Below are 20,296 nucleotides of genomic sequence, written 5' to 3'. Positions count from 1 at the left end.
GCACAAGCTGGAATCAAGATTGCCAGGAGAAATATCAATAACCTCATGGCAGAAAACTAAGAAGAACTAAAGAGCCTCTTGATGAAAGTGAAAGAGGAGAGTGAAAAGTTGGCTTAAAACTCAACATTCAGAAAACTACGATCATGTCATCTGGTCCCATCACTTCATGGCAAATAGATGGGGAAACAATGGAAACAGTGACAGACTTTATTTTCTTGGGCTCCAAAATCACTGCCAATAGTGACTGCAGCCATGAAATTAAAAGACTCTTGCTCCTGGATGAATAGCTATGACCAACCTAGACAGCATATTAAAAAGCAGAGACATTACTTTGTCAACAAAGGTCCATCTAGTCAAAGCTGTGGTTTTTCCAGTGGTCATGTATGGATGTGAGAGTTGGATTATAAAGAAAGCTAAGCACTGAAGAATTGATGCTTTTGAACTGTGGTGTTGGAGAAGACTCTCGAGAGTCCTTGGACTGCAAGGAGATCCAACCAGTCAATCCTAAAGGAAATCAGTCCTTAATATTCATTGGAAGGACTGATACTGAAGCTGAAACTCTTACTTTGGCCACCTGATGCAAATAACTGACTCCTTGGAAGAGACCCTGATGCTAGGAAAGATTGAAGGCAGGAGGAGAAGGGGACGACAAAGGATGAGATGGTTGGATGACATCACTGACTTGATGGACGTGAATCTGAGCAAGCTCTGGGAGTTGGTGATGGACGGAGAGACCTGGCGTGCTTCAGTCTGTGGGGTCTCAAAGAGTCGGACACGACTGAGCGACTGAACTACTAACTAAAGAGAACACAGACACACATCCATACACGATTCCTGGAAAAACCACAGCTTTGACTCGATGGACCTTTGTTGGCAGAGTTAATGTCTCTGCTTTTTAATATGCTGTTGTTTGGTCATAGCTGTTCTTCCAAGGAGCAAACATCTTTTAATTTCATTGCACCCTACCTGTTGCTGATAGTCAGCTTTGGGGCCCTATCTGTGGAAGCTGTGATGTAACTGGTTGGGAGTGGGCCCAGGTGCTGAGGTTTCACACCTTCCGGGTGACTGTACTGTGTAGGACAGAGTTGGGACTGGTGGTCTGAGGCAGTCACGGCGGCCCTGGCCTTGCGTCAGTGATTGGTTTTGGATTCAGGGCTTAGTCCACTCGGTGCATGGCCCGCAGTCACTGGTTTGGAAGTGGACGCATGAGCTCATGAGGCCGGGCTAGACCCATGGAGGCTGGAGAGGCTTTCCCCTTGTTGGATGTGAGCAAGGAAGCATGGAGCCTTGAAGCATGAGCTAGTGCATTTGCCTTACAGTGAGGCAGTAGAGGGCAGGGTCGGGGGAAGAGCGGACTGAGGTCTTTGACAGTGTATCTGAGCCAGTGAATCCAGCTCTATTCTGGACTTGATAAGATGTCATAAGTGTGATTAGTTGCTTAAGCCAGTTTGAGTAGTAGTATTGTATTTTTAGCTGAAGTGTTCTGACTCACTGTTTCTGTAGTGAGTACAGTAACATTTCCTAAATCAGTTCCAAGTTTCTGGATGTGCAGAATGAAGGCATATAAAGAAGGTGTGATAGTGGGAGGTGACATCTGCACTGGCTTGAAAGTGTGTCCCGCCAGCATCAACGTGCCTGCTTTTCTTTTCTTTATAAAATGTGAAGATTTAACGGAGCCCCCTGTGTATGGTGGAAAAGTGCAGGTCGTAGATTAGGGGTGCAAATCCTACTTGTTAGCTGTTGACCCCGAGTGAGTTTGTTGACCAGCCTCTGTGTCCACTCTTGGTCTGTAAAATGGTGACACTGACACCTGCTTCGGAGTGACTACAAGACTTCAGTTAGTCTGTCCATGGACACTGGGTGCCCAACACGGTGCCTGGGCCTGGGGGTGGACTGGGTCACGTAGCATTGCTAAAATCTGTCCGTTTAGGACGTATAAAAATAGCAATTTCATATGGTTCTGCTGAACACACTTTTCATAATGGTCAGTCAGTTCAGTTCTCTTTGCGACCTCATGGACTACAGTACGCCAGGCTTCCCTGTCCATCACCAACTCCCGGAGCCTGCTCAAACTCATTTAATAATGGTAGCTGTTCTTATCAAAAATAAGTGAAAACTGGGAACTGAACATGTCATCAGGATTGTTAAAAGCATTATTTTGGCTTCAAATAGTGTTCAAGGAAAGTTGTGTGTGTGTTTCATGGAGTTAGCTGTGTTTTATTTCACATGATTTAAAACCTCGGCCAAAGAAGTAACTTACACGTTTAATTTTCAAGGCCTTGCAGAGTGCTTAACTCTCAGGAAGACAGACTTTGATGATTTCATTCTTTAAAGGTTCACGTCGCCAGCGCAGGGTTTCCATCTGTGAGACGTGGTCGTGGAGGGTTGTCTTCTGTGGACTGTTTTGTCGAATATATGCGACTGGCTTATTTTTAGTCTGGGAGCCCACACTCATGGTGCTTCCATGGTGAACAGAGTGGAGAGCACACGTGAGTACAGCTCGTTCTCGCACACTCACTACGTGACAGCCCCTGGACTGAAGCCTGTGCTGACTGTGCTGTGTGTATTCTTCACAGAGGGACATTTTATACACACAGGTGCTGAGGCTTGCGGCAGCCTGGGTTGCTCTGAGGCTGCACAGCTAGGGCTGTGGTGTTTTTGCAGAATTGACTCCATGCGTGTTTAGTGCTGGGGACTGTCACAGAGGTGTAGAAATGCTTCCCTGCTTCTCCACTTAGAAATTTACGCTGCTGAGCTCTGGGCCCAGGGGGCAGGGGCTCTTTCTGAGGTTGGTCTCCTCAAACGATTTCATGTGGGACTCTGGAGGGGGCTTTTGAGTTAGGATTTGAACACCCTCTCACTTTCACTGGGATTGGCCCCTGTCTTCAGATGGCCCTCATCTCGACCACTCTTCTCCCTCCAGGAGGAGGAAGCTCCTTGAGGAGTTTTCTTCCTCTGCAGTGGGATCCTCACAGCCTACTCTTCCTCTGAGCTGGGGAAGAAGCACCCCTTCCCTCTTCAGCAGGTTGTGTGTGCGTGCTTGTGTGCGTGTGCTCACTCAGTCATGTCCAACTCTTTGTGACCCCGTGGACTGTAGCCCACTAGAGTCCTCTGTCCCTGAGATTCTCCAGGCAAGAATACTGGAGCGGGATGCCATTTCCTCCTCCAGGGGATCTTCCCGATCCAGGGATGGAACCCGAATCTCCTGTGTCTCCTGCGAGGCGGATTCTTTACCTCTGAGTCAGCAGGTTGCTTAACAGCAGAGTGTTGGTTTCCTTTTGGCCTAAGGAGATTTTCCGTAAAGTAAAAAAGGCAGTAACGTGTGTCAAGACACTTTGTATGTGGTGAATTGCTCGTCAGATGTGAGTTATTTTTATCATGATCCCTTCCGGAAAGAGTCAGACCTGCAGTAGGTGGTCAGTTCTACACGTAGTCTCATAGCAGCTGAATTTCTGTTCCTCCCATCTCATGACTGGAGAGATCAACATTTTCTTGACTCCTGAAGCTGGTCTGAGAGCTCAGGTGAAAGATGGCATTCTCGCAGCAGGTCACAGCTTCTCTATGGAAATGCAGACTCTGAAAGAAGCTGCTCTGATTCTCAGTGCACAGGGAGAGTTCCACAGCCCTGAATGATGAGGGCCTCATGGGTTTGAGAAAGCATTGTGTTTTCATATGCTCTGACCTCTGACCGCCTACAACTAGGACTGTGATATAAACACTGGAGCATTTGAAAACTGCTAAGCCCCAGAGGTCCAGACATTTTGAGTCTGACTCTTAAGTCAGAAAGAAAATAACAGGCGGGAAGCCCTCTTGTGGCTCCTGCGCTTGGACCACCTGGTACACAGGGCTCCTCACTCCTGGAAGAGCGGCGGAGAGAGACACCCAGATCCTGTATGTCTCTGGCTGGTCCTGCCAGACCCTTATTCTATTCTTCAGTTGCTCAGTCATATCCTACTCTTTGTGACCCCATGGACTGCAGCACACCAGACTTCCCTGTCCTTCATCCTTTACCATCTCTTGGAGTTTGCTGAAATCATGTTCATTGAGTCAGTGATGCCATCCAACCATCTCATCCTCTGTCGTCTCCTTCTCCTCCTGCCCTCAGTCCTTCCCAGAATCAGGGTCTTTTCCAATGAGTCAGCTCTCCTCATCAGGTGGCCAAAGTATTGGCGCTTCAGCTTCAGTATTAGTCTTTCCAATGAATATTCAGGGTTGATTTCCTTTGGGATTGATTGGTTTGATCTCCTTGTAGTCCAAGAGGCTCTCAGGAGTCTTCTCTAACACCACAGTTCAAAAGCATCAATTCTTCGGCATTCAGCCTTCCTTATGGTCCAACTCTCACATGCATACATGACTGCTGGGAAAACTATAGCTTTGACTATAAGGGCCTTTGCCGTCAAAGTAATGTCTCTGCTTTTTAATATGCTGTCTAGGTTTGTCATAGCTATTCTTACAAGGAGCAAGCGTCTTTTAATTTCATGGCTGCAGTCACCATCTGCAGTGATTTTGGAGCCCAAGAAAATGAAATCTGACACTGTTTTCATCTTTTCCCCATCTATTTGCCATGAAGTGATGGGACTAGATGCCATACATAATCTTAGTTTTTTGAATGTTGAGTTTTAAGCCACCTTTTTCACTCTCCTCTTTCACCTTCATCAAGAGACTCTTTAGTTCCTCTTCGCTTTCTGCCATAAGGGTGGCATCATCTGCATATCTGAGGTTATTGATATTTCTCCCGGCAGTCTTGATTCCAGCTTGTGTTTCATCCATCCCGGCATTTCACATGATGTACTCTGCATATTAAATAAGCAGGGTGACAATATATAGCCTTGACATAGTCCTTTGCCAGTTTGGAACCAGTCTGTTGTTCCATGTCCAGTTATAACTGTTGCTTCTTGATCTGCATACCGATTTCTCAGGAGGCATGTAAGGTGGTCTGGTATTCCCATCTCTTGAAGAATATTCCAGTTTGTTGTGATTCATACAGTCAGAGGCTCCAGTGTAGTCAATGAAGCAGAAGTAGATGTTTTTCTGAGATTCTCTTGCGTTTTCTATGATCCAAAAGATGTTGGCAATTTGATCTCTGGTTCCTCTGCCTTTTCTAAATCCAACTTGTACATCTGGAAGTTCTTGGTTCGTGTACTGCTGAAGCCTAACCTGAAGGATTTTGAGCATTACCTTGCTAGCATGTGAAATGAGTGCAACTGTGCAGTAGTTTGAGCATTCTTTGGCATTGCCCTTCTTTGGGACTGGAATAAAAACTGACCTTTTCCAGTCCTGTGGCCACTGCTGAGTTTTCCAAATTTTCTTGTATATGGAGTGCATCACTTTAATGGCATCATCTTTTAAGATTTGAAATAGCTCCTCTGGAATTCCATCACCTCCACTAGTTTTGTTTATAGTGATGCTTCCTAAGGCCCACTTGACTTCACATTCCAGAATGTCTGGCTATAGGTGACCAATCAGGGTCATGAAGATCTTTTTGTGTAGTTTTGTGTATTCTTGCCACCTCTTCTTAATATCTTCTGCTTCTGTTAGGTCCATATTGCTTCTGTCCTTTATCATGCCCATCTCTGCATGAAATGTTCCCTTGGTGTCTCTAATTTTCTTGAAGAGATCTCTAGTCTTTCCCATTCTATTGTTTTCCTCTGGTTCTTTACATTATTCACTTAGGAAGGCTTTCCTGTCTCTCCTTGCTATTCTGTGGAACTCTGGATTCAGATGGGTATATCTTTCCTTATCTCCTTTGCCTTTAGCCTCTCTTCTTTTCTCAGCTATTTGTAAGGCCTCCTCAGACAACCATTTTGCCTCTTTGCATTTCTTTTACTTGGGGATGGTTTTGATCACTGCATCCTGTATAATGTTATGAATTTCCATCCATAGTTCTTTAGGCACTCTGTCAATCAGATCTAATCTCTTGACTCTATTTGTCACTTCCACTGTATAATAATAAGGTATTTGATTTAGGTCGTACCTGAATGGGCTTCCCTTGGTGGCTCAGACTGTAAAGAGTTTGTCTGCAATGCAGGAAGCCCAGGTTCGATCCCTGAGTTGGGAAGATCCCCTGGAAAAGAACATGGCAACCCACTCTGGTATTCTTGTCTGGAGAATTTCATGGACAGAGGAGCCTGGCAGGTTACAGTCCCTGGAGTCACAAAGAGTTGGACACAACTGAGCAACTAACACACAAATGCACACACACATACACACACCTGAATGGCCTAGTGGTTTTCCATACTTTCTTCAATTTAAGTCTGAATTTTGCAATAAGGAGTTCATGATCTGAGCCATAGTCAGCTTCCAGTCTTGTTTTTGCTGACTGTATAGAGCGTTTCCATCTTTGGCTGCCAAGAATATAATCAGTCTGATTTTGGTATTGACTGTCTGATGATGTCCATGTGTAGAGTCATCTCTTGTGTTGTTGGAAGAGGTTGTTTGCTATGACCAGTGTGTGTTCTCTTGGCAAAACCCAGTTTGCCTTTGCCCTGCTTCATTTTGTACTCCAAGGCCAAACTTGCTTGTTATTTCAGGTATCTCATGACTTCCTACTTTGCATTCCAGTCTCCTGTAATGAAAAGGACATCTTTTTGGGGTGTTAGTTCTAGAAGGTCTTGTAGGTCTTCATAGAAGCACTCAACTTCAGCTTCTTCAGCATTAGTGGTTGGGGCATAGATTTGGATTACTGTGATATTGAATGATTTGCCTTGGAAATGAACAGAGATCATTCTGTCATTTTTTAGATTGTACCCAAGTACTGCATTTTGGACTCTTTGGTTGACTGTGAGAGCTGCTTCATTTCTTCTAAGGGATTCTTGCCCACAGTAGTAGATATAATGGTCATCTGAATTAAAGTCTCCCATTCATTTTAGTGAACTAAAATTCCATTCATTTTAGTGAACTAAAATTTCATTCATTTTAGCTCACTGATCGCTAAAATGTTGATGTTCACTCTTGCCATCTCTTGCTTGACCATGTCTGATTTACCTTGATTCATGGACCTAACATTCCAGGTTCCTATGCAATATTGTTCTTTACAGCATTGGACTTTACTTTTACCCCCAGACACATCCCCAGCTGGGTGTTGTTTCTGCTTTGGCTCAGCTACTTTATTTTTTCTGGAGTTATTTGTCCACTCTTCTCCAGTAGTATATTGGGCACCTACCAGCCTGGGGAGTTCATCTTTCAGTGTCATATCTTTTTGCCTTTTCATCCTGTTCATGGAGTTCTGAAGGCAAGAATGCTGAAGTGGTTTGCCATTCCCTTCTAGTGGACCACATTTTTCAGAACTTTCCACCACGACTTGTCTGTCTTGAGTGGCCCTGCACAGCATGGCTCATAGTTTCATTGAGATAGACAAGGCTATGGAACAAATGATCAGTTTAGTTAGTTTTCTGTGATTGTGGTTTTCATTCTGTTTGCCTTCTGATGGATGAGGATAAGAGGCTTGTGGAAGAGGCTAGCCCCTTAGTCGCTGCCTGAGAGGAGGGAGTCTGGGCAGCTCTGGCATGGCCTGTTCCTGGCCTTCCCAAGGGGGCCTCTGTCTGCTAGGAGGGAAACCGGGATCCGTCCAGCAGATTGCCAGCTTCCTCCTGGAGGCAGAGGAGAGTCTCGCACTCTGGGGTCTTCAAGGGTGTGTGTGTGTGTCTGTATGGTGGGGTGTGTGTGTCGGGGGTGTGAGGGTGTGGGGTGTGTGTGTGGGGGAGTTGTGTGTGTGGGGGTGTTGGGGAGCATTAATTCACAGTTTCTATCAGAATTTGAAGAAGGTTTATTTTAATTTTAAAAAAGATGATAAGAACTGTTGCTTGCTGGTGTCTTGAGAAGAGTCAGGAGGTATGGGGCAGCCGACTGACTGATAAGAGGATATGTTAGTCGCTCAGTCGTATCCGACTCTTTGTGACCCCAGGGACTGTAGCCCACTAAGCTCTTCTGTCCATGGAATTCTCCAGGCAAGAACACCGGAGTGGGTTGCCATTTCCTTCTCCAGATAAGAGGATGGTGGACTGGTTTTTATCGAATTAAAGTGCTACATAGATTCGTCGGCTAAAGGGGCACAGTGAGGTGACTGTGATGTTTCCCAGGGCAGGCTGGCTAGAGGCAGTCTGCTCAAGAGACCAGCTGGACCCAAGGGGCTTACAGAACAGGGGCTCGGGGAGTACTTGACCTCAGGGCAGTCATTGTGGAATGCCTTTGTCCGTGTCCAGAGCACTTCTTCCTAATTGCTGAGTCCCTCGCAAGCCCAGCTGCCCACCTCAGAGTTGCCCTGAAAGCGTGGGCGTGTGAGCAGGGGAAGGGTGTGTGGAGCGTAGAGGCAGACAAGCCAGGAAGCCTGGGGTCACCCGTCCCTCAGTGGTGCTCGGCTCCCATGTGGGTCCCGCGTCCGGTGTGAGGACCCTCCTTACCCTGCCTCTGTGCTGGAACCTGGCCAGCCCCTCTTTCCCCTGTTAGTCTGCTAGGGTGCCTGCCATTACAGCCACACGGTCTGTGCCCCCCATGGTGCTCAGCCGTCACCTGCAGTCTGACCAGCGCTCCGTCAGCTCTTGTCAGGTGCAGGAGGGGACTTGGGTCTGGTCTCTGGAGGTTACTGCAAGGTTGCTGGTTACTCTGGAGGTTACGTACTTATTCAGTACATAAACGTTTATGATGGCTATGTCCTGTTAATAGATTGAGTTTTCTTTTAATCATTTCAAAATGTCCTTCCTTATCCCTGGCTCTCTGTTCATGTTTTCACTGAGGTTCCTAGTCTGTTTGTTCTCAGTGTGTGGGTTCCCCTCATTTTCCTCACTTGAGAGGGGGGCGTTATAGACCAGTCCTTGGGGAGCCTGTGTCCTCTGGGCTGTGCACCACATAGCCAGTTTACAGAGCCACGAGCCCACCGCACATGGGACTGACTCTCACAGCCATGTGTAGAGCAGGTTGTGTTTGCCCCATCTGTCACCTTGGGCACAAATGTGTCACCAGAAAGTGTTTTTTTCTGGAGTCACTGCTCGCCGGTGGGGGAACCCCGGTCAGAACCTGCTTTGTTTCCCCATGTGGCGTGTGGCAGGTGCCTGCTCGGAGAGCACATTCACCCCATAATCTCTCACTGGCAGAGTCACTCATCCATTCTCTAGATGCTGTTGAGTGCCTGCTGATTACCAGGTGGGCTGCTGGCCTGGGAGGAGAGGTGGGGAGGGCTGAGCCCTGACCTGGGCTTTCCCTGTTGGGCAGTAGCTAGAGGAATTGCCCTAGTGGGGAGGAGAGCTGTGCCAGGGGTCTCTCCAGACTCTGAGTAGGGCCATTCGACCAGCGTCCAGATGTCCTGGACTCCTCGGGAAGGCAGACTTGGAGAGCTGTGGGACGAAACTGTGTGGAGGATTGGGGTGGAAGGTGTACCCCGGGAGCTGTGGGGTGGGGTGGGAGGGGCTGAGCCCATGGGAGGGAGAGGCAGTGAAGGGAAGGGGTGTGGCCTGCGGGACCTCGTGGGCCTTCTGGAGTCTGCAGTGGTGTCCGGAGACGTCTTGAGGACCCCTGGGTAGTCTGCAGTGAAGAGAATGCTAAGGCACCTGTAGTTTTGAATGTACACAGAAGTCTGTTAGGCCTGACTGATAGAGCGCAGGATGAGGTATAGCAGGTCAGGTGTGTCTGACTCTGGGGGTTGTGATGCCACACGACTGACTCTTCAGTATGTTTGCTGTATGGTGCGCGTTCTAAGCTAAGTTGACATTTCCAAATATTTGGAGATTTTTAGAGGTGTTTCTGGTATAGATTTGCAATTTAATTCTGCTGTGGTAAGAGAAAATACATGTCTGATTCCAGTCCTTTTTTATTTATTGATACTTGTCTTTTAGTGCCAGATGTGGTCTATCTTGTGAAGGTTCTACCACACTTGAAAAAGATGGCGTATATTATTGTTTTTGGGTGGTGTGTTCTATAAATGTTAGTAACAACAGCAGCAACTTTCAGGTTGGTTGATACGTTGTTTAGTCTTCCGTATCCTTACTGATTTTTAATTTTTCTATCAGTTATCACGAGAAGAATGTTGAAATCTTTGACCATCACTGTGGATTTATTTTTCCTTTCAGTTCTGTCTGTTTTCACTTCACGTGTTTTGAAGCTTTCTTATTCAGTATGTAAACATTTATGATGGTTATGTCCTGTTAATAGATTGAGTTTTCTTTTAATCATTTAAAAATGTCCTTCCTTATCCCTGGTAATAGTCCTTCCTCTGAATGCCACTTTACTTGAGGTTAGTATAGCTCCTGCATCTTTCTTTTGATTAGTATTGACTGACTGAGAGTCATTCAGTCATATCCGACTCTTTGCGACCCCATGGTCTGTCCATGGAATTCTCCAAGCAAGAATAGTGGAGTGGGTTGCCATGCCCTTCTCCAGGGGCTCTTCCTGACTCAGGGATCAGACCTGGGTCTCCTGCATTGCAGGTGGGTTCTTTACTGTCTGAGCCATCAGCTGGCGTGCTGTGATTCATGGGGTCGTGAAGAGTCAGATACGACTGAGCAACTGAACTGAACTGAATACATATGCAGAACATACATGTATAAAATATACTTGTATGTATATAAAATGTTAAAAAAAAATACGTTTCCATTCTTTACCTACCTGTTGCTTTATATTTAATGTAGATTTCTTGTAAACAGCATATAGTTGGGCCTTGAATTTTTAAAATTAATTAGAAAAATCTCTGCTTTTTAATTGTAATGTTTAGGTAATTTATGTTTGATTTGATTATTAATTTCTTTGGGTCTAAGTGTCATTTTGCTATTTGTTTTCTTCTTGTCATATCTGTTCTTTGTTCTTTTTCACCCTTCTTTTTTTTTTTGGATGAATTTAGTAGTTTTGTTTGATTCCATTTTTTCTCCATTACTGGTTTATTAGCTACTTTAAAAAAAAAAAAGTATTTCTTATAGTGGTTGCTGCTGCTAAGTCACTTCAGTCGTGTCCGACTCTGTGTGACCCCATAGACGAAAGCCCACCAGGCTCCCCCATCCCTGGGATTCTCCAGGCAAGAACACCGGAGTGGGTTGCCATTTCCTTCTCCAATGTGTGAAAGTGAAGTGGTTACTCTGGTGCATAAGATATACATACTTACCATAGTCCACGTTCCAACTGCTCATGTGTAGTGTCAACAGTATACTTCTTTTCCCCCTTCCATTCTCTTAAAATTGTCATATGTTTGTTGAAAACCTAGAAATACATTTTTGTTATTTTGATTTAATCAGCTCCCTTTTAAAGAGATTGAAAAGATAGGAAGAAAAGCGTGCGTGATTTCCCACTCCTGGTGCTCCCTTTCCTTTGTGTGGATCTCAGTTTCCACCTGTAGCATTCTCCTGCCTAGAGGACTTCTACCATTTCTTGGGGCGCAGGCTTGCCTGGGGTAGAATTCTCTCCATTTCTGTTTGTCTTACAAAGTGTTTATTTGCCATGATTTTCAGAGGATACTTTGTGGGTGTGGGCTTCCAAGTTTCATTCCTTTAAAGACATTGCCCCTGCCCTCTGGCCCTCATGTGTTCTCACCAGGAGTCTGCTGCCCTTCTTACCTTTCCTCCGCCTCACGTGGTTTTTCCTCTTCTCCCTCCTGTGAGTCTCTCTTTGTCACTGGTGCTCAGGCATCTTGGTGCATCAGACAAGATGCGCCTTGCTGCAGCTCTCTAGATTGTGGTTTGCCTCACATTTGGGTGTGTGGGGCCGCTGTGTCTTCACAGTGCATGTATGTCTTCCAGCCCCTCTCCTTCTAGGACTCTAACAACAAGTTTGGTGTTATCCTACGGGTCACTGCTGCCTTTTGCTTTTTTTTCTCTTTCAGTATTTTTTCTTCTTTGTGTGAGGGCAAAATCTCAACAAAGAAAATGACAGCAGGGGTGAATTTGGTAGCTTTCTACTTCCCTTGGGTGTGTGTTGTGGCTGCACTCCTCCTTAGGAAGCACTTGGGAGCAGGCCGTTTGTGCGTCCAGCCCCCAGTATCCTCTTCTCATCCCTGTCCCTGCTTCCCCCCACGCTGCACCATCTCTGGAAACAGAAACCGCTGCTGGCACAAACCCTCTTGCTTCAGATGGACTATCCATAAGCTAAAATTCCCAGAAAAATAACCGGAAAGGTAACCCTTGGAAGCTCTTTTAGGTAAGATGCCTGAATTCTGACAGGCCATAGTTGTGTGATAATCGTCACAGCTGGAGGCAGCACAGCAGCCAGTCAGAGTCTAGCAGCCACGTTTATGGGGCTCCCGCTCCACCCAGCATGGGCTTATTATATGTGTTATCTCACATGCCTCTCAAACCCTCTGAGATGGGCGTGTGTCCTGGGACCGAGACTCATAGTGAGTGAGAAGTCCTTCCTGGCCAAGGCCGGGCAGTTAGGAAGGTACCCTGTGTGTTGGTCATATCCCTCTGGCTCCACACTCCCCGCCTGAGCCTGTGCGTTCTCTCCTGGGCCGTGCTGTTGTTATCGTGTAAACCTACATTTAATTTGAGATGTGAAAATTGTGCGTTAGCTCCATTTAAGAGATGATACACCATTCTGAGAATTCTGTGTTTTCCGGCAGTACTTCTGTTATGGTTACTGACATCTGCTTATTTTTATGTGTTTTGACGTGTGTTGAAGTGGGACTAATTTGGGTGTGAGTCAGGCACTCTGCGTGTGTGTCAGAGCTGACCCATCTGCTGTGCAAGTGTGTTTTAGAAAAGGAGCAGGTTCCTGGCTGGGCCAGGTGACCTTTTCCCACTTTCCTCTGTGTGTGATCTGTTGTCTGAAGTATTGTGTTAAGAATATGGAGAAAGTTAAGAAGTGATTTGGAAAGAGGGCAGTGCGGAGTCTGTGCTGGAGGGCAATCCAGGTACAGATGAGCTGATGGAAGGAGCCAAGATTCTCACATCCTGTAATTGGTAAAGGTTGACATTATAACATCTTTTTGGATTTTGGAAAGAAAAAATGAGTAACAGGATAAATGATTAGATGCTTTATGTTCCCAGATCTTCAAAATCCAACTCGAAAGCATCTGGAACCTTTTCAGATGTCCCACCCCCAAGACTGATCATTCCTTCCTCAGAGTATCGTGGCAAATATTACCAACAGACTTGTATTTGTACTTTCTCATCTGTTACTTGTTAATGGCCTGCAACTACTTTACTGAAAAAAAATCCCTAGGTAAGAGAGTAGAGACTAGATGCTGTATTTCTTTTGTCTCCCACAAAGTACACTGCTGCACTTGGCATCTCCTCTGCAGACTTCACTGCTGAGTTGGGAGGGACTTCCTCTGCCCCCAGGGTGGCGGGCACCATGGGCAGGTGCTCTACAGCCGGGAGCGCTCGAGCAGCACCTGTCCTACAGGTGTCCCTGAGCGCCAATCCTGCCCTGGGAACTGGAGGTTCAGAAGTGACCAGGCCAAGCTCTTCCCTCATGGAGCTTGCGTTCAGTTCGGGAGGCCTGATGACCAGCCGATTGGTGGAAATCTTCTAGTACAGTAAAGACAGGGTAGTGAGAGGGGGCCAAATGGGACTGCTTTGTGGGCAGTGGAGACCTGAGTGAGGCGGAGGAAAAGCCATCAGAGCTCTGTGATGAGGGGTGGTGCGGGAAGGCTGTGCAGTGGCCATGGGCTGTGAGAACGTGGGGGTGAAGCAGCCAGTGTGGTAGAGAAGTGTGGGGGAGTGTCAGGAGAGGAGGTCAGGGAACCCGTTGGGCTGGAGTGGCCTGTGAAGTCAGAGCAGGGGTGGCCCTGGGCTGAAGGGCATCTCCAGGCTCTATCTGGTTGCTGCGAGGGGAACAGGGGGCAGATGCGGGGTGTGGGTGAGAAGGTTGTTGTAGTCTGGGGACAGCAGGCATGGTGACAGTGATTGACATGACTGGATTCAAGATCCATTTTGAAGGGAAGGGAATATGAGGGAGGGAAAGCCAGGTTGATGCTTAGGTTTGGGGCTGAGTAGTTGGTCCCTAGACTTCCCTGGTGGCTCAGTGGTAAAGAATCCACCTGCAATGCAGGAGATATAGGTTTGATCCCTGGTTCCGGCAGATTCCCTGGAGAAGGAAATGGCAACCCATTCCAGTATTCCTGCCTGGGAAATCCCATGGACAGAGGAGCCTGGTGAGTGACAGTCCATGGGGTCGCAAAGAGTCGGACACAACAGTCCATGGGGTCCCAGAGAGTCAGACACGACTGAGTGACCGAACAACAAACTTGTCCCTGGTGGTGCTGTTGGGGGAACTTGGAAGAAACAGTAATTCTTCTCGTGTTAAATTCGGGAGGCCTGTTTCATGTTCATAGGGAGATGTGAAGGGCATAGTTGGATTTGTGAGCTGAGTCATGCAGAGGCTGGGGCTGGAGGCCACCCTGTGAGCTGTCATGGTGGAGGACGCCTGTGCGGCTGCAGCAGTGAACATCATCCAGGGAGTGAGAGGGTCTGAGGCTGGGCCTGGGCCGCAGCAGCATTGTCAGTGCAGGAGGAAAAGGGGGAGGAAGCAAGGAGAGAGGGGGACTATGAGGAGGCAGGACAAAGGGGAGGAGAACCCGGAGAGCACGGTGTCCTCCAGCTCCCGTGAGCAGGCTGAGCAGCAGCAGGAGAACCCGCTGGCCGCGAGGGAGAGGGCCTGGTTGAGGGGCTTGGAGGGAGCCTGCGGCTAGGTGGTCAGCAGCCCAACTCAGTACATGCCAGGTGTTAGGATCCTGATGTGTCTCAGGCAGTGACCCCGGTGTTTGGGAATGGCTCCCAGACTGGCTCTGAAGGCAGCTGCAGGAGGCGTTCTGGACACTTCTGAACAGTGGTGGCGTGTCTGGCTGGTGCTGTGGCCCTCACAGGTGACCGCTCAGTGGAGAGCAGGTTCTGGTGTGAGAGCTTTGGAGCTTGGCAGAATGGCTCCTCCTGCTCTGCAGTGCTCTGGACATGCCCTGGGCTGGCCGTGTGGCCAGGCCTGTCCTGGAGGGAGAGCTGGCAGTTCTCTCTGACAGCTGCTGACCCCTGCCCTCTCCTGCTGTGTGCAACCACATTGATGGAGGCACCGGTTTCCTTCTGTTGGTTTTGTTTCATTCAGTAGATTAGAGTGTCATGGAGAGCGATTAAAATCAAGTCGTATTTTTATTATTCTTGTGATTTAACAGGATTCTGTGGTCAGACCTTTTGTTGCTGCTGCTGCTAAGTCACTTCGGTTGTGTCTGACTCTGCGACCCCATGACTGTAGCCCACAGGCTCCTTTCATGGAATTCTCCAAGCAGGAATACTGGAGAGGATAGCCATTCTTTTCTCCAGGGGAATCTTCTGAACCCAGGGGTTGAACCTGGGTCTCCTGCATTGCGGGCAGATTCTTTACTGTCTGAGCCACCAGGGAAGCCCGTATTCCCTTATTATTTCTTTAGTATCTGTAGGTTCCATAGTGAAGTCTCTCTCATTCCCAGCACTTGTAATCTGTGTCTGTCTTTTCTTCTCCCCTCCTTTCCTTGTTTGACCTGGCTAGAATTTTTTCAGTTTTGTAGATTTCTTTTTAGCAGGGTCAGCTTTAAGGTTAATTTTTTTTTCCCCTAGTTTTTTTTTGTTTGTCCTCATTTGTCTTGATTTCTGCCCTTCGTTTTTACTTTCCCTTGGCTTGGTTTTGGTTTGATTTTTTACTTTTCTATTTAAAAATTTATTTATTTTGGCTGCACTGGGTCTTTGTTGGTGCGCTTGGGCTTTCTCTAGTTGCAGTGAGCAGGGGCTGCTCTTTCTTGCGGTTCATGGGCTTCACTGTGGTGGCGTCTCCTGTTGGGGAGCACAGGCTCTGGAGCTTGGGCTTTGTTAGTTGGCAGCCTGTGGGCTCAGTAGTTGCAATGCACAGGTTTAGTTGCCCCGTGGCATATGGATTCTTCCCAGAGCAGGGACTGAACCTGTCTGTGTTCCCTGCACTGGCAGGCAGATTCTTAACCACTGGACCACCAGGGAAGTCCCTTTTTTTTTTAAGGTGAAAAGTAAGGAAATTAATTTGAGACCTTTGTTCTTGTCCAACACAAGCATTCAGTGCTATAATTTCCCCTGATAAGCAGTGATTTTACTCTGTCTACAAATTATGATAATGTTTTATTTTCATTTCAATCACAGTAATTCCTAGTTTTCCTTATGATTTCTTGATCCCCAGATTATTTAGAAAAAATTCTGAATAATATTTGGAGATTTTTTCATATTTTCTGTTATTTGTTGTGTATTTCTGTATTTCTTACTTAATTCTTTGTGATCACAGAACGTACTTTGAATTCTTTTGAACGTGTATTTGGTCAAATTGGTTGACACTGTTGTTCAGGGATTCTGTATCTTCAGTGATTTTCTTTCTTCCTTTTTTAAAATTAGTAATGGAAATAAAAGTATTAAAGTTTCCAACTCTAATTGTGAATTAATTTATAATTAGTTATCTGTCATATCTAATATGCCACTTTAATGGCAGAAAGGAAAGAGGAACTAAAGAGCCTCTTGGTGAAGGTGAAAGAGAGTGAAAAAAACTGGCTTAAAACTCAGCATTCAGAAAGCAAAGATCACGGCATCCCATCCCATCACTTCATGGCAAATAGATGGGGAAACAATGGAAACACTGAGAGACTTTATTTTCTTGGGCTCCAAAATCCCTGCCAATGGTGATTGCAGCCATGACATTAAAAGGTGCTTGCTGCTTGGAAGAAAAGCTATGACAAACCTAGACAGTGTATTCAAAAGCAGAGATATCACTTGGCCAGCAAAGGTCCATATAGTCAAAGCTATAGTTGTTCCGGTGGTCATGTATGGATATGAGAGTTGGACCATAGAGAAGGCTGAGCACCAAAGAATTGATGCTTTCAAACTGTGGTGCTGGAGAAGACTCTTGAGAGTCCCTTGGACTGCAAGGAGATCAAACCAGTCAATCCAAAAGGAAATCAATCCTGAATATCCATTGGAAGGACTGATGCTGAAGCTCCAATACTTTGGCCACCTGATGTGAAGAGCTGACTTACTAGGAAAGATCCTGATGCTGGGAAAGACTTGAGGGCAGGAGGAGAAGGGAACGTCAGAGGATGAGATGGTTGGATGGCATCACTGACTCAATGGACATGAGTTTGAGCAAACTCAGGGAGATGGTAAAGGACAGAGAGGCCTGGCGTGCAATGGTTCATGTGGTGGTAAAGAGTCAGACACAACTTCACAACTGAATAACAGCAACAGCATCTATCGTATTTTGCTTTGTTTTTCTTGAAACTCTGTTGTTAGGTACATACCTAATTAAGTCTGCTGTGTCTTTTTGATCCACTCACCTCTTTATAATTATACAATGACCCTCCTAAACACATGGTAAAATTTTTTGTTCTGAAGTCTGCATTGTCTGATAATAATACAGGTTTTGCAGACTTCTTTTAATTAGTGTTTACATGGCATGTTTTTTTATATTCTTTCATTTTTAACTTGTGTCTTTATTTTAGATGTCTTGATAGACATTGTATAATTGAGTCTTGATGTTTTGTGCATTCTATATCTTTTAAAAATTTTTTATTGGAGTATAGTTGCTTTACAATGTTGTTTAGTTTCTGCTGTGCAGCATAGTAAATCATTTATTCATCTGCATATGTCCACTTTTTTAGATTTCCTTTCCATTTAGGTCACCACAGAGCACTGAGTAGAGTTCCCTGTGCCATAGATTCTCATTAGTTATCTATTTTATACAGAGTCAGACATGATTGAGTGATTGAACAACAAAATACGTCAATCCCAATCTCCTAATTCATCCTGTGTATTCTCTATCTTTTAATCGATGTGTTTATACAGTTTTCAGCTAACTTATATAGAAATACAGAAATACTTCTAATTGTTTCTTTTCCCTCTTTTTTGTCTGCGGTTCGATTGAGTATTTACTATTCTATCTGTACTGTTCGCTTATCATTTACATTTTAAAGTTTTGGGTTTTTTTTTTAGTATTTGCCCTAGGGTTTATAATACAATCTTTAATTGAGATTATGTCATGCGAAATGCCAGGCTCGATGAAGCACAAGGTGGAATCAAGATTGCTGGGAGAAATATCAATAACCTCAGATATGCAGATGACACCACCCTTATGGCAGAAAGCAAAGAGGAACTAAAGATCCTCTTGATGGAAGTGAAAGAGGAGAGTGAAAAAGCTGGCTTAAAACTCAACATTCAGAAAATGAAGATCATGGCATCTGGTCCCATCACTTCATGGCAAATAGATGGGGAAACAATGGAAACAGTGACAGACTTTCTTTTCTTGGCCTCCAAAATCACTGCAGATGGTGACTGCAGCCATGAAATTAAAAGATGCTTGCTCCTTGGAAGAAAAGCTATGACCAACCTAGACAGCATATTAAAAAGCAGAGACATTACTTTGCTGACAAAGGTCCATGTAGTCAAAGCTATGGTTTTTCCAGTAGTCATGTATGGATTTGAGAGTTGAAACATAAAGAAGGCTGAACGCCAAAGAATTGATGCTTTTGAACTATGGTGTTAGAGAAGACTCTTGAGAGTCCCTTGGACTGCAAGGAGATCAAACCAGTCAATCCTAAAGGAGATCAGTCTTGAATATTTATTGGAAGGATTGATGTTCAAGCTGAAGCTCCAGTACTTTGGCCACCTGAGGAGAAGAACTGACTCATTGGAAAAGACCCTGATGCTGGGAAGGGAAAGACAGGGCAGGAGGAAAAGGGGAGGAGAGAGGATGAGATGGTTGGATGGCATCTCCAACTCAATGGACATGAGTTTGAACAAGCTCCAGGAGTTGGTGATGGACAGGGAAGCCTGCAGTCCATGGTGTTCCAAAAAGTCAGACATGTGACTGAACTAAATTGAACTGAATTGTTACTAATTGTATTAATTAATCAGAGTTGATTTTAACTTTAAACATTAAAAATCTTTAAATAATATTATACTGCTGCAAGTATACTGCAAGAACCCCAAAACAGTGTTTTCCCATCTATTGATCATATTTATTTCAATTTCCTTTTCTAATTGTTTCTGCATCCAGGTTATCTCTGAGTCTGGTTCTGTTGATTATTACTTCAGTGGAGTTTTATTCCCCTTGCTTTGTCACGGTAATTTCTGATTGAATGGTGGGACTTGTGTATAGCGCAGTAGAGTGGAGGTCAGCAGGCTTTTCCTGAGCTAGCTGGTAACTATTTTGAACTTTGAGAATCACGTGTGGTTTCTGTTATGTATTATTCTTCTGTTTTCTTTTAAAATAACCCTTTAAAAAGGTAACAGCCACCCTTAGCTCACAGCCTGTGTGGAAACATGGGCTGACTTTGGCCTGCATGCCAGCCTCTGCAGGAGAGAACGAGGTAAAGTGTTTACAGGTCCTATTCTGCTGGGATGGCAGTGTGGGGGTCTAGGCTGGGCTTGGGGTTTGTTGCTGTGGTTACCTCTGCACTGCTGCTTTCAGAACATCTCCTTCCTGTGCTGATGGTGCGGACTGAGTGGCCAGAGCAATCTCCACCCTCAGCTGAGGGCCTTCCCTTTGGTCTGTGTCTCAGAGGGATCTCCTTCCGTGGTTTTGCTCCCTGCCGTAGGCTGTTCTCCGTGGCTGCTGGGTGCTTGCTGGGCCACTGCAGGTCGTGGGGTGAGTAGGGGGAGCTCTCTCTTGCGCCTCCATCTGAGTGGGCACCTTCACAGAGATCCTGTCCTCCTTCTTGTGTCAGCCGCTCTGCTTGTGTCTTTGGTTTTTTTTGTGCCAGAAAGTTTCCTTCCCATCCCCCCAGACAGGAGGATTTCACGGTCTGGACCCAGGGGGATTTCTGCCTCCAGCACAGCAGCCTTCATGTGTCTCGGTGCTTTTGTTCAGTACAGAAGGGCTCGGGGCGTGTGTGTGTGTGTGTGTGTGCACACCATGGCAGTACCCACTGAGCGCTTGTTTAGTCTACTCTCTTCAATCCATTTACAGCTTAAAGGTTTTTAAAGTGTAGTGCTGGGAAAGAGGTACAGATTTTGAGTCTGGTTCCTATTACAGAGTCTAATGAAGAAATGACTCCGCAGCATGTTTAACGTTCCCAGTGGAGAGCCATGGTGAGGAGAAGGGGATCCGTGGTAGTCAGGGTTACAGCTTGCTTGGGGCTCTTGTTTTGGTCCAGCCACTTCTATGTGCCTGCTGTGGTCCGTGACTGCCGACTCAATAACTCCAGAGAGCCTCCCGTGGAAAACAGAAGGCAGCTTGAGTGTTGCAGCCGTGACTTTGTGGAGCTCAGTGCCCTGAGAGATGCCTCGTCAGTATGTGGTCTCTCGGGTTTGCTGAACTTGGAGTGAAAGTGAAGTAATACCTTTAAAGCACTCATGTAACCGGACAGAATTATAGCAGACTGTATGAAAAGCCCTCATATTTT

General features: G+C 45.9%; 1 protein-coding gene across 2 annotated transcripts in view; it reads left to right on the top strand.

The window, feature by feature from the left end:
* The window catches only part of HSF2BP (heat shock transcription factor 2 binding protein), an 83,242-nt gene that overhangs the window by 61,969 nt on the left and 977 nt on the right, over positions 1 to 20,296 (top strand). The window lies entirely within an intron of this gene.

This window comes from Moschus berezovskii, chromosome 1 (genome assembly GCF_049115385.1).
Source record: "Moschus berezovskii isolate FMDL1 chromosome 1, NW_MosBer_1.0, whole genome shotgun sequence".
Classification (NCBI taxonomy): Eukaryota; Metazoa; Chordata; class Mammalia; order Artiodactyla; family Moschidae; genus Moschus; species Moschus berezovskii.
Note: the sequence above shows the minus strand (reverse complement) of the source record. Positions and strands in the feature narration are given on the sequence as shown.